At 36.4% G+C, this 15000-nt stretch overlaps 1 long non-coding RNA gene across 1 annotated transcript in view; it reads right to left on the reverse strand.

Moving 5' to 3' along the window:
- LOC136841261 (uncharacterized) overlaps positions 1-15000 on the reverse strand; it is a 72592-nt gene that overhangs the window by 1825 nt on the left and 55767 nt on the right. The window contains exon 2 of the long non-coding RNA XR_010853854.1: positions 451-539. This is a non-coding gene — a long non-coding RNA (uncharacterized lncRNA). The remainder of the gene's footprint in view (positions 1-450; positions 540-15000) is intronic.

The raw sequence follows: 15000 nt of genomic DNA on the forward strand, positions 1-15000 counted from the left end.
CCAGGCTTTTAGACTGTCTCTCCAGGCTTTGAGAGACTGTAGCAAGACGGGGGGGTTCCTATTTTAAGAACTATAAAAACAAGTAAAAAACGCGCCGAAGTTTCTTCGGCGCAATCGAGTTTTCTGTACAGCGTACAATACTGTATGAAACTCTCAGCCACGGCCCATGAAACTCTCAGCCGGCCGAGGTGGCCTGTGTTGTTGCGTTGCCAGACTCACGATCATGAGTTAATTTAACCTTAAATAAAATAAAAACTACTGAGACTAGAGGGCTGCGATTTGGTATGTTTGATGATTTGAGGATGGATGTTCAACATCCCAATTTGCAGCCCTCTAGCCTCAGTAGTTTTTAAGATCTGAGGGCGGACAGAAAAAGTGGGGACGGACAGACAAATAGGCATCTCAATAAATTTCTTTTTCAATAACTAAAAAAATCAAGAAAAAACTTACGCATGCGCAGTCACGGTTGAGAGAAAGACCACTAATAAAAACCAATCTGCCGGCTGCATTTTGACGACTGACCTCGCTGAAGCTGGTATCTGAAAAAAGAAATATCACATCAGGATACTGAATAATTACTGAAAATTACTGAATAATTACTTAGTGAATGCATACGGACAGAGAAATTACAATTAGACAAGGACAGAGTGATTAAATAATTATAATTAGATAAACTGTAGGAAAGAAGGCATCATGATGAGTATCTTGTTTCTGTTCCAGCAAATCCAAGAAAATGTTAAAAGCAGGGGAGACGGTAATGTTTTATTTCGTTTTGTATAATATGCGGAATTAATATTCGCCTTCATCCAGTCCATTGTCCGTAGCAAGGAGACATGCATAAACAGTATATATATATATATATATATATATATATATATATATATATATATATATATATATATATATATATATAGTATGTATATATGTATTTATATACAGTATATTTATATATATGTACATATAGTTTGGAATTCACTCACAGCATTTGAGAATTGCTGTAGTAATCCAAAATTCTTTGACCATCTTGCCAAAATTTCTATAAGCATTTATAGACGAGTGACCAGTACAAGAGGTAGACAAAACAATCATCTCCTCTCTCTCTCTCTCTCTCTCTCTCTCTCTCTCTCTTAAATTTCTTCCTGGCTAATCTCAAGGAACACATGTCGGCCTGCTTTCTATCACAGGGAGTTGGAAAAATGTCTGAAAATATGAAATTTCACCTGTTCTTCAGATAACTTCCGTGTTCTTCATATCTCCAAATTTTTTTCCAGTCGGGATATTATTATTATTATTATTATTATTATTATTATTATTATTAGAAATAAAAATAACAAGCACACCAAAGGGGCCACTGACTTGAATTCAAGCTTCCAAAGAACGTTGGTTTGAACCTCCCACCGCAGACCCTACACTGCAGCAGTAACTGATCATGGTACAGAGCCAGTGATTTTTCATCTCCCCGGGGGAGACGCGAGCCCGCGACATCTGAGTGGCATGCCACGACACTAACCACTATACCAGCAGACCAGCTGGATATAATCTTTGTGAAATATATTAAAGATGGAAAAGAGAATATATATATATATATATATATATATATATATATATATATATATATATATATATATATACAGTATATATATATATATATATATATATATATATATATATATATATATATATATATATATATATATATATATATATATATTTCTCAAGCGTCCCAAAGAGGGATTTCATGACAGACACGTCATCAATATTACACCTTTGCCCCTCACTTCACTCACGTCTCAGTCATTTCCTTACCCTACACACCATCTCTGCACCTACATCTCATTTCGTTGCTCTCACTTCCTCTTCTTCCCCGTTCTCATAGTTCTCATCACTCCACCCATAAAAAGATAATAAACAGCCGGGGCGACAAAACACACCCCTGTCGTATGCCCAGCTTTACGCCAAGATGGCAAACCACTCCTGTCTACGTAATTATTCTCACACACGCTTCCCTTCCGTCGTAAAACCTTCGTATTGTCCTCGACGACTGTAATCTCCTGTTCCCCCATACATGTTTAATACCTGGCAAAATGCCTCTCTCTCTGGAGTCTGTCAAGATTTATTATTTTATATATGTTTGTGTGTCGGTATATAGTGTATATGTATGTATGTTTTATGATAGCGCTACATGAGTATGTGGGTTGTAATTGTGTGTTCGTACATGCACACACACACTATGTATATGCATATGTATAAATGTACTGCGTATATATATGTATATATATGTGTGTATATATATATGTATATATATAATATATTATGTATATATGTATATATACATATGTACAGTATATATATTTATATATTCATATATGTATATTTATAATACATACAGCATATATATATATATATATATATATATATATATATATATATATATATATAATATTTTTATTTAATTATAAAGTTGAAACTAGAACTCTGGATTTGATTTAAAGTGACTCCTCACTTACGACAATCCAAATAATATGGAAATACACTGCGTCTGATTGACCAAAAAGTTTTTTTTTTTTTTTGTTCCCTAACGAACGCAAATCTCGTTGTCTTGCCTTGGCTTGGCCGACTTTTATTATCTATTTCAACCAAGTGAGTCATTCTTGAATCATATAGGAAAGATTATTATTATTATTATTATTATTATTATTATTATTATTATTATTATTATTATTATTGTTCAGAAGACGAACTCTGTTCATATGGAACGATCCCACCATAGGGGCCATTGTCTTGAGATTCAAGCTTCCAAAAAATACTAAGGTGATCTTTTGAAAGAAGTAACCGAAGGTAACAGAAATTCAGAAAGAAGAGGTCAGTTATTAAAAAGAAAGAATATATTAACGAATTAAGAAATAAACAGGTAAAAACGTTATGAAGTTATTAACATTTTTAGGAGAATCGTTTTGGGGTAGTAATGCATTGCATCTTCGCCTGAACTTTGGAAGTTCCAATTGCACGAAATCCTCAGTAGGGAGACCGTTCCACAGTCTAACGGTGTGAGGAATAAAGGACCTCCGGCAGGAAAACGGGATCAGAGTTAAGTATACCTTAGTTCAATCAGACCACTGAGCTGATTAACAGCTCTCCTAGGGCTGGCCCGAAGGATTAGATTCATTTTACGTCGCTAAAGAACCAATTGGTTACCTAGCAACGGGACCAACAGCTTATTGTCGAATCCGAACCACATTATAACGAGAAATGAGTTTCTATCACCAGAAATAAATTCCTCTAATTCTTCATTGGCCGGTCGGAGAATCGAACGCTGGGCCAGCAGAGTGCTGGCTGAGAACGGTACCCACCCGTCAAGTGAGGATCAGTGATCAATTTTGAATGAAAGATGCCTGTTAAAATACAACTTATGAAAATAGAAATATCACTTGATGATAGGAATCTCTGCATGTCGTAGATTCAATCATTCCTCTCGTTCCGAATAAATGGGATGATTCTGACCTTAAAACTGTAGGAAATATGTGACATGCCGTTTTTATAACGTCATCGTAAATTAACATTTTAAAAGTCTTCTCTTTATCAAAGGCGAAAAAGAAGGATTTTGCCTGTTATGAAGACCCAACATCCCTTCAAACTAATAAGGATAAGATTCATGTCTAATGGCGTGTCCTTATTGGGATTCTCTCTCTCTCTCTCTCCTAATAATTTCTGCTACCTCCTGGCCTGTTGGTGCGGGTGACATTGCCTAAACCTTGGTCTAAACGAGATTCCTATCATACGCCGTCGAGTTCTTACGGGGTCTCTCTCTCTCTCTCTCTCTCTCTCTCTCTCTCTCTATAATAATTTCTATTACCTCCTGGCCTGTTGCTGCGGGCGACATTGCCTAAACCTTGGTCTAAACGAGATTCAGATCATAGGCCGTCGTGTTCTGACGGGGATTTTCTCTATACCTCAGCGATCAGGGCTTCTAGTAGTAGCCTTGTCAACTTACCCCGATCCCTTTTCAAAAAGGCTTTTAGTCCTCAATTTCCTCACGGTTTCCTGTGATAAGATTCGCTCGCTAACTCGATGAAGCCTGAGTGGAGTCAGAAGCTCTGCCTTCTTCTTCTTCTTCTTCTTCTTCTTCTTCTTCTTCTTCTTCTTCTTCTTCTTCTATGCGAGATGGGTAATACATCATCATACAACGTCATTTCAGACGGGATTGGGCTCTGTACACTTATCCGTCCCCTTTTGCCAATCTGATGGCGTAATTCACTTTATTACGTCAATGCGCATCGTTCATTTCTGCATCAAATGCCAGGTAACCTTCTTATGCCTTCAAGAGTTCTTGGGATACTGAATATTATTATTATTATTATTATTATTATTATTATTATTATTATTATTATTCAGAAGATGAACCCTATTCACATGGAACAAGCCCACCACAGGGGCCACTGACTTGAAATCCAAATTTCCAAAAAGAATATGGTGATCATTTGAAAGAAGCAACAGAAGGTAATGGGAAATACAGAAAGTAGATATCACGTATTGAACAAGAAAAAATAAATTAAGAAACTGATAAATGAATACATAAAAAGTATTAGATGAGATAGAGAGAGTGTACTGCTTCCTCCTCTGCTTCTGATGCGTATATGATTGACGCCACATTCCTGATAAAGAGAGGAAAAAGGAAATTCTCCCGGAAAGGAACCTGGTAATCACGAGACAAGAAAGAGGAGAGCTGGGACGGACACATTCTTTTGTTTCAGTCGTTACCGTAGGCGTCCGCCCCCCCCCCCAAAAAAAAAAATAATAATCCTAAGTTTTATATATTCAAAGTATTCTCTATAACAGCGGAGTAATGGGTTGTACATAATCTATTTATATCAACAAACGTGATAAATTAATGCTAATGTACAATACGGCCCTTACTAGCTATCTAGTCTAGTTACACAAAGGATCGTTACTTTGATGAATATTAGGGATGATCATTATGATAATGGCCGGACTCTGCTCAGGCATTGTCGTCATTTCCTACCATATATCATTTCCCCGATGACGCATTTTCATCATAATATGGATGCGTCTTAAAAAAAAAATAGAAGGTCCGTATGAATGCCTCCATAGTTGATGGCCTCCCACGAAGAACAAATAGGGAATGTTTGAGACACAATGGAATGGGAAGGAAGACTTCCTTCCATTCCACTGGACAGCTGGAAATGGATGGCATCTTTTGGACGCATGTTGATCAGCATTTGTCTCCTCGATTTCGGCTGCAGCGGACACAAAAGGAGCAGACGCTTCCTTAAATACGGGGCGTTGAAATGCATCTTCGTCCGAGCGTACAGTTTAGCCAGCGCTCCTCTTTGACGCGATGGGATGACGCTAAATGGTTCTTCTTCTTCTTCTTCTTCTTCTTCTTCTTCTTCTTCTTCTTCTTCTTCTTCAGTGATTAACAGCGGAGAGACAGTTTATAGCCTGGCACCCCGGCGTTGATTAGTGGAGCGTGAGTAATGTTAATCATCTTATAATCAGTGGTTCCGACGCTACTTGATTGCTAACTTAATAGAGGGGCGTTCTGGATATCCATTTCAGGAATCGTCAACATAACAATGTTGCGCGCGAGCGCGCCAGCCTCCTTTGCTTTCTCGTTATCGGTTTGCGTAATGATTTCCTCAATTATTTCCTAAATCCCTAAAGGTTTCAATGATTGTTCATGGGAGAATTTTGGCGCAAAATCACTCCTTTGAAAGCTTTCCCAAATTACTTTTCTCTACCACTCCTCATCCACATTACTTGATTATAGTTGGTTCTAAATTATTGTCATATTTTAGCTTTTCAAAACGCTTCACAATATCTGGAAGTTATCTTCCCAAATGCCTTCCGAATAGAGGTTCACTCACTCAACTCTGTGCATAGAGTTTATACGAATTTGCATAAATTTATATTAATTCATATAATTTTATAAATTTATGTGAGAGAGAGAGAGAGAGAGAGAGAGAGAGAGAGAGAGAGAGAGAGAGTAAAGTATACAGGTTTGTAGAGAGAGAGAGAGAGAGAGAGAGAGAGAGAGAGAGAGAGAGAGAGAGAGAGAGAGAGAGAGAGAGAGTAGAGTAGAGTATACAGGTTTGTGGAGAGCTGCAACCCCTTTCATTCCTTTTACTGTACATCCGTTCATATTCTCTTTCTTCCATCTTACTTCCCAACCTCTCAAAACAATTGTTTCGTAGTGCAACTGCGAGGTCTGCCTCCTGTTACACCTTTCAAAGTTTTTTTTTTTCGGCTTTTTCTACTCTCCTTTGCCTACCTTATTTCCTTTCTATTGTGCGCTGAATATGACCTCATCATAGGTCCCATATATATATATATATATATATTAGTCCACAAATTTTACTATTCATCCCATTCCTATTATGTAAATGTATGTGACTGTCTTTATATATATATATATATATATATATATATATATATATATATATATATATATATATATATATATATATATATTGAGCTTGGATGTCATATTTCATCATATAAATAATTAAATATGAATATGATGGAATCCATAAAGTTTCAGACCGCACACATCACATACTAGACACCGGAAGTCATTGCAAGCCACTTGTATGATGCATGACCCAGTATTGATTTGCGAGCGTAAGCAGTAAATAATGTATCACGTAAATAGATACTTTTCACCAGTCGTATATACGTCCGATCCATCCAGAAGAACAAATTCTCTCTCTCTCTCTCTCTCTCTCTCTCTCTCTCTCTCTCTCTCTCTCTCTCTCTCTCTCTCTCTCTCTCTCTCTATATATATATATATATATATATATATATATATATATATTTATATATACAGTATATATATATATAATTTATATAAATACAGTATATATATGTGTATATATGTATATATATATATATATATATATATATATATATATATATATATATATATATATATATATGATTATTATCACTTTTTACGTGATTCATTTTATCACACATTTCCTGAGTGAAAAATAGAAATGGTGTTCGACCGGTTTCGACTTTATTTCCAAGCCTTCGTCAATGGCTTGGAAATAAAAGAAACCGGTCAGCTCCACCCAGTTTTCATTTTCACCTGTGGTAATGTGTGATATATATCTACAGTAGCCTATTCATGCCGTCAAAAATGACAGTAGTTTAAGACAGGTTCGAGACGGCAAGTCCCAAGCTTAGATACGTAAGGTACTGTCCCAATGCTGTGACCAAGTAACCTACATTCGCCATAATTACATAAGGGGTCAATTATAAAAAAAAAAAACTTTTTCCGGGCTGGAGGACGGTTCGTGTCAGCGTGGAGTTTGTAATCCGCAGACTGTCTGCCTGTCATTTATACTGGCTTTCCAGTCTCTCATTCCTTTGTTTTCTCTTGCTTTTCCTGTTGTCTTTAAAACTATATTTCCATCGTGTCTTTAAATTTTCTTTAATGTTTTCTAGGATTTCTAAGAATATATTCCTATCGTCTTTTTCGACCCTAATTTGAGAGATGTCTCCCCTTCCCACCCCCTTCCCACCACCGCATTTCTATGTCTCCCCCCCTCCCACTTGCCAACCCCATCCACTACCCTTCCTATTTCCCTAAGGTCGGACGCAAGACGACAAACACAGTCTATATTTAATCTCCATCGGAATTAATCTGTGCCTCGATCCAGAAAAGGTTACGCGGTGGCCTTTCAGTCGCACTTTTCTCGGGCGCCGAAAAAAGTCACGCTGGAAATAGACGCTGCCGCAAGCGGCCCTGTCACGCGTCTGTCCGCGTAACCGATTCCTCGAGGATAATTTTGGAATCAACCCTTATTTTTTTTTTTTTCTTCCCGTAAGGGGGGTTAGTGCCACCGGCGCACCTCGCTCGATGCACTGTAGTAGGCTTTACTCAAAGGTTCCTTGCGGCGTCCCTTCGGCTACTAGCTGTGACCCCTTTCATTTCTTTAAACGTATCTCTATTCATATTCTCTTTCTCCCATCTTACTTTGCTCAGCCCACTCCTAATAATTGTTTCATAGTGCAACTGCGAGGTTTCCCTCCTCTGACACCTTTCAGACCTTTGTATTCCTCCCGTGCTATATCAGAGCTGAATGACCTCATCATAATTCCCAGAGCTTGGCCTTTGGCCTAAATTCTATATTCCAGTGTATTCCAGTTCTCTTTTTTTTTTGCGTGGCCAGATGCTTTGGTATAATCTGTCGGTCAGTGGTTCATTCATTATACTTATATTATGTACGTTTATTCGAGTGTTTTAACTATCATTCTCAGGGATGCGTTGCCACAGGAATAACTCACCAGACAGTGAGATTAAGTTCTCTATTTTTTTCTGTTGCTACGAAGTATATTTATAATATTCACAATTTCCCAGTACTGATGTATTGTTTCTTTTACTACTGCAAATTCCTTTTAATTTGCGTACGTTGAAAGGACCGAGCGCCCTCTAGAATTTAATTGTTAAAACACGATTTCTCTCTCTCTCTCTCTCTCTCTCTCTCTCTCTCTCTCTCTCTCTCTCTCTCTCTCTCTCTCTCTCTCTCTCTCGTAGGGTTTACCTACAAACGAGAGAGAGAGAGAGAATCTAAAAAATTTGTACCAGAAAAGTCAGACGCTACGAATAAGAGAGAGAGAGAGAGAGAGAGAGAGAGAGAGAGAGAGAATCTAAAAGTACCAAAGGGAAACCCTGAATAAGAATAAGAGAGAGAATATAAAAAAGTACCAAAAAAAGGAGACCCTACGAATAAAGAGAGAGAGAGAGAGAGAGAGAGAGAGAGAGAGAGAGAGAGAGAGAGAGAGAGAGAATCTAAGTAAATTTTACCAGAATAGGCAGACCATACGAATGAGAGAGATCTAAAAAAAAAAATGACACCAGAAAAGGCAACCCACACGAATAACTCTCTTGAATTGGCGGAATTGTCAGCCTTCACCGACCACCGACGATTGCTGACGGGCCGTAACGAGGTCGTCAATTAGTATCAACAGCTGTCAGCTGCTGACACTGTCATCCCTAGTAAACATTGCCGCCCGGAATTTAATCGTCCACGTAGAGAGAGAGAGAGAGAGAGAGAGAGAGAGAGAGAGAGAGAGAGAGAGAGAAACGAAAATGAATATTCAGATTCCATGGAATTTGTTAACTGCTGTGCCAGTCTCCATGTGGATTTTAGGTTGAGGCGGGGGTGGGCGCGATTAATACATTTACCTTATTCCGTAATGATGAAGTGGTCATAGTAAATCCTTGCAATGATGGAGTGGTTATTTTAAATCCTGACAAAGATGGAGTGGTTAATTTAAATTCTTTCAATGATGGAGTGGTTATTTTAAATCCTTACAATGGTGGAGTGGTTAATTTAAATCCTTACAATAATGGAGTAGTTAATTTAAGTCCTTTTAATGATGGAGTGGTTATTTTAAATTCTGACAATAATGGAGTGGTTAATTTAAGTTCTTTCAATGATGGAATGGTTGATTTAAATCCTTACAATGATGGAGTGGTTATTTTAAATCCTTATAATGATGTAGTGGTTATTTTAAATCCTTATAATGATGGAGTGGTTATTTTAAACACTTACAATGATGGAGTTGTTATTTCAAATCCTTACAATAATGGAGTTGTTATTTTAAGTCCTTACAATAATGGAGTGGTTAATTTAAATCCTTACAATGATGGAGTGGTTATTTTAAACCCTTACAATGATGAGTTATTTCAAATCCTTACAATGATGGAGTGCTTAATTTAAATCCTTGCAATGATGGAGTGGTTAATTTAAATCCTGTCAATGATGGAGTGGTTAATTTAAATCCTTACAATGATGGAATGGTTAATTTAAATCCTTACAATGATGGAGTGGTTAATTTAAATCCTTACAATGATCGATTTGTTAATTTAAATCCTTACAATGATCGAGTGGTTAATTTAAATCCTTACAATGATCGAGTGGTTAATTTAAATCCTTACAATGATGGAGTAGTTAATTTGAATCCTCACAACGATGGAGTGGTTTATTTAAATCCTGATGGTGATGGAGGGGTTAGTTTAAATCCTGATAATGATGGAGCAGGTTCTCGAATGTACTCGTTTTTGTATATTTTTAATACATAGTTACACTGATCTCATTGTGCATTGCTTCACCATGGTAGTAATCCATGCAATTATGAAACTTTTATAAACTATTATTATTATTATTATTATTATTATTATTATTATTATTATTATTATTATTACTAAAAGCCAAGCTGCAGCCCCAGTACGAAAAGTAGGATGCTGAAAGCCCATGGGAAAACAGCCCAGTACAGAAAAGGAAATTCAGAAGTACAGTATAAACTATGAGAGAGAAAACAGAGAAAAAAATAGAGACGAAGTACATGAAAACATATAAGATAAATTACAAAGTAATATATATATATATATATATATATATATATATATATATATATATAATAGATAGATAAATATGGGCAGTGTATATGTATATAAAGATAGATAAATATATATAATATATAAATATAAATATATATATATATATATATATATATATATATATATATATATATATATATATATATATATATATATATATATATAGAGAGAGAGAGAGAAAAGGAGAGAGAATGCAATGTTTGTGTGTATATTTATACATTTATAATCCAGTCGACCTGTCACATTCATCTGTCGCGTGGGTATGTAATTGGGTATGTAATTCATCGCATTATCCTTTGAATATTTGTTAATATTAATCGATTACTTGATATGTTTTATCCCATTATCTCCGTAAGTATCTACACTATCATCTGCAATGTCTAAAATATTTACAAACCCTTTATTGTTCGTAAGAATATTTCCTCTGTGGGTATTAAAGAGGCCGTGCCAGAAGTAGATACCAAGAAATAAATCTTCTGGATAAAAAAAAAAAAATTAAAGGTAAAAATCGATCGATCTGACCGAGTTTGAGACAGGACAACAATGCGACCTGGAAATAGATATTTGCAGCCGAGAAAAGAAAACGGGGCGAAAAATATCAACGCGCAGAAATGTCTCTGCCTTCGAAGTATTTCTGGGGTGGGATGCGATTTTAAGGGATAAATAACGCACTCTGTTATTGCGTGTATGTAATGTGTGTATATATAATATATATATACGTAGATGTGTATATATATATATATATATATATATATATATATATATATATATATATATATATATATATATATATGTATGTGTAATGTGTACACATATACAGTATATACACAATTTTACATATATACGTGTATATATGTACGCAAAATCGTATATATATATATTATATATATATATACAGTATATATACATATATATATGTATATTATATATATATACACACATATACATATACATATACACATACACACACATATTAACAAACACCTGCCTTCAGAAATGAATGAAGACACAGGTAAATAACTTACAGTGCTAAAAAAAAGATTGATAACAAGAACGTATTAAAAGTTATCTCAATAATCCATTATTGTTTTAAGCAAAGCAAACCAACCTACATCTTGTGAGCAAGAGTCTGGCAGAGTTGATCGTCCCGGCTAAAAAGATACAGGAAAATTTAAAGAAAATATAATACGTTCAAGATAAAAAGGGCTCAGATATATGCTAGTTTCGTGGACCCTAAATTCTTCGTTTTCGGTTTTCTGTAAAAGACAACTATTGTGCCAGTTTTGTCTGTCCGTCCGCACTTTATTCTGTCCGCACATTTTTCTGTCCGTACTTTTCTGTCCGACTTCAGATCTTATAAACTACTGAGGCTAGAGGGCTGCAAATTGGTGTGTTGATCATCTACCCTCCAATCATCAAACATACCAAATTGCAGCCCTCTAGCCCCATTAGTTTTTTTTTATTTAAGGGTAAAATCATACATCTTCGCGATGCAATTTGACTACACATAAATTGTACACCTTTTGAGTGCGTTACCCATAAAGGTATACACTCCCAGGGTGTACATAAAATATATTGCACATTTTTTTTATGTATTTTGAGTGCGTCATTCATAAAGCAATACTCTCCCAGGATGTATACAAAATACTGCACCTAGTTTTATGTGTTTTGAGTGCGTTATTCGTAGAGCAATACACTCCTAATGCGTACATAAAATACTATACCTTTTTCAGTGTATTTTGAGTGCGTCATTCACAAAGTTATACACTCTAATACACTCCCAGGGTATATACAGAATAATACACCTATTTTATGTATTTTCAGCGCGTCATTCATAAAGCAATACACTCCAGTACATCCCCAGGATGTAAATAAAATAGTACACTTTTTTAATCAATTTGAGTGCGTCATTCATAGAGCAATACACTCCCGGGTGTATAAAAAAAAATAATACACCTTTTTTATGTATTTTGAATAAGTCATTTATAAAACAATACACCCCAATACACTCCCAGGGTGTAAATAATATGCTACACCTTTTTTGATGTATTTTGAGTATGCCACTAACAAAGCTACACACTCCAATACACTCCCAGAGTGTATACAAAATAATACACATTTTTCTTATTTTGAGTACTTCATCCATAAACACACACTCCCAGGGTGTATACAAAATAATACACCTTCTGGTGCATCGAGTGCGTCATTCACAAAGCTACACACTCCGATACACTCCCAGGGTGCACCGTAGGCTCGACATACAAAATCATTCGATTTGAGCGACGCAGTATCAAATAACTCCCACACCTTTTCTTGACAGCCAGAGAAGAGTTGACTTCATGTACGAAAAATGCCACAAAGGGAACTCGCCCACGACACCACATACCCACCGCAGCGAGGAATCTCTCTCTCTCTCTCTCTCTCTCTCTCTCTCTCTCTCTCTGACAGGACGCAAAGATGAAAACACACTTCAAAGAGGCCAAATATTATTTCGAGGCATCTATCTTGGCCAGGATTTATGAAGCGGAACGCTAACAAAGGCGCAAGGAGAGAGAGAGAGAGAGAGAGAGAGAGAGGGTGTGGAAAGTGCTCTGAAGAACTCGGGAGGAAAGTTATGACTGATGACATTGGGGCTGCTTAACTCAGAGAGAGAGAGAGAGAGAGAGAGAGAGAGAGAGAGAGAGAGAGAGAGAGAGATTTGTCAAGATATGAAGAACAGTGACATAAAGGGTTCATGAACCGAAGCATTTATCTATTTACTTCTTGTTCTGTTTTTCTCTGCCGTTGGAAATAAATCAGGTCTGACTCCAGATTTGCGTTCTTCAAAGCGCATTTTCTCTGAGTTAGTGAACTGAATAAAATTTTTTGGGGAGAAATTTATTCATACACATTACACCTACTGTTACTTCTACCGATTACGGTCAATTCAACTGAAATTGGTATCGTTGTTATTAATGTTATTGTTGTGTCTTAATCTCATTGTATATGGTTGCATCACCTTGCATGGGGGAGATTTCAGAACGTATGTATAATATTTATGTTCGAACATATTTCCGACGCGCTCACATTTGTATATGTATGTATGTATAATATATATATATGTATGTATGTATGTATGTATAAGTGCTTATATATATAATATATATTTATATACACATATATACATATACATATATATGTATGTCTCTATATGTACTGTATATGCGCGCTCGCGACGTGTTTGTGTCCGCATATAGAGACACGCTAATACATTCATGAAAATAATTCCCCTTATCCTATAAGAGAAACCATGCAAATTAAAAAAAAAGAAAATAGATAAAAACCGAACTAAACTGTCCCTGCGAACAATGCACAATCAACATAAAGAAAAATTGCATTCGGAAAAAATATTCATTCAGTGCAACTGGATCCGTAATTTCCCCTGTGGGAATTTAAAGTGTCTTTCTGATGCTGTCATCGTTTTCTTATTTATTTTTTTATTTTTGCTGGTCTATTTTTCGGGAGGGGGAGGGGAGGCCAGGAAAGGTGGGGAGGGGGTGGCATAGACGCCGAACATCGTCCGTGCAAATGAATATATATACATATTTCGCTGACTGATCGAACAAGATCAGAGATATTCCTCCGACGTTTCGAAGATCGATGCCCCGCGACTTGCGAGTGGAAAGTCGCCGCCTGCGAGCAAGCGAGCGAGTAACAAGTGAGTGAGTGAGTGAGTGAGTGAGAGTATCGGAAGGAAAAGCCATTTGCGCCTACGCGATTGATTATTGCTTTTCGTTCAAGTGATGACGATTGTTTACAAGCGCCCACGACGAACGCCCGCGGGAAGAATGTCTGGGTGATTTCGCCTCGCGGGGTCTTTGGCGTGTCACGCTATTGGGTCATCACGTGTTGCAGATAAATAACTCTTGTTTTGTCTTCTTCGTCATTCATTAGAACAGACTCCCCGTAGGGGGGTTTTAGTGGGTGCACTGTAGGCATCATTCCTTTGACTGCACCTCCGTTCATATTCTCTTGCTTCCACTCTTACTTTCCTCAACCTTCTCCTGACAGTTGTTGCGTAGTGCATCTGTTAAAGGTTTTCCTCCTGTTACACCTGTCAACAAACCTTTCTACTCTCAACTTCCTTTTCAGCGCTGAATGAGCTCATAGGTCCCAGCTTTTGGCCTTTGGCCTAAATTTTATTTTCTAATTCCAATGAGAATAGACTAGTAAAAACGTTATAATTATATTAGCTGCGGGAAATATGAAACTTGAAATTTCAGTGATAGTGCTAATAATAGATATAAAGATGCGATTCATGCCTTAACAAAAAAAAGCTGCTTCTTATACAAGTGAAATGCATATCAGGTGCCAGATACTGATCGTAATATAAGGTATATATAACATATTTTAGCATGGGTATAAGTTATGGGTAAGATAATGGCGTAATTAATACATAATTCAAAGCTTGGTATTGTTATTATTATTATTATTATTATTATTATTATTATTATTATTATTATTATTATTATTACCACCAGCCAAGTTGTGATCCTGTTCGGCAGAGTAGAATGCTGATCATAAGGACCCCA

This window comes from Macrobrachium rosenbergii, chromosome 8 (genome assembly GCF_040412425.1).
Source record: "Macrobrachium rosenbergii isolate ZJJX-2024 chromosome 8, ASM4041242v1, whole genome shotgun sequence".
Taxonomy (NCBI): Eukaryota; Metazoa; Arthropoda; class Malacostraca; order Decapoda; family Palaemonidae; genus Macrobrachium; species Macrobrachium rosenbergii.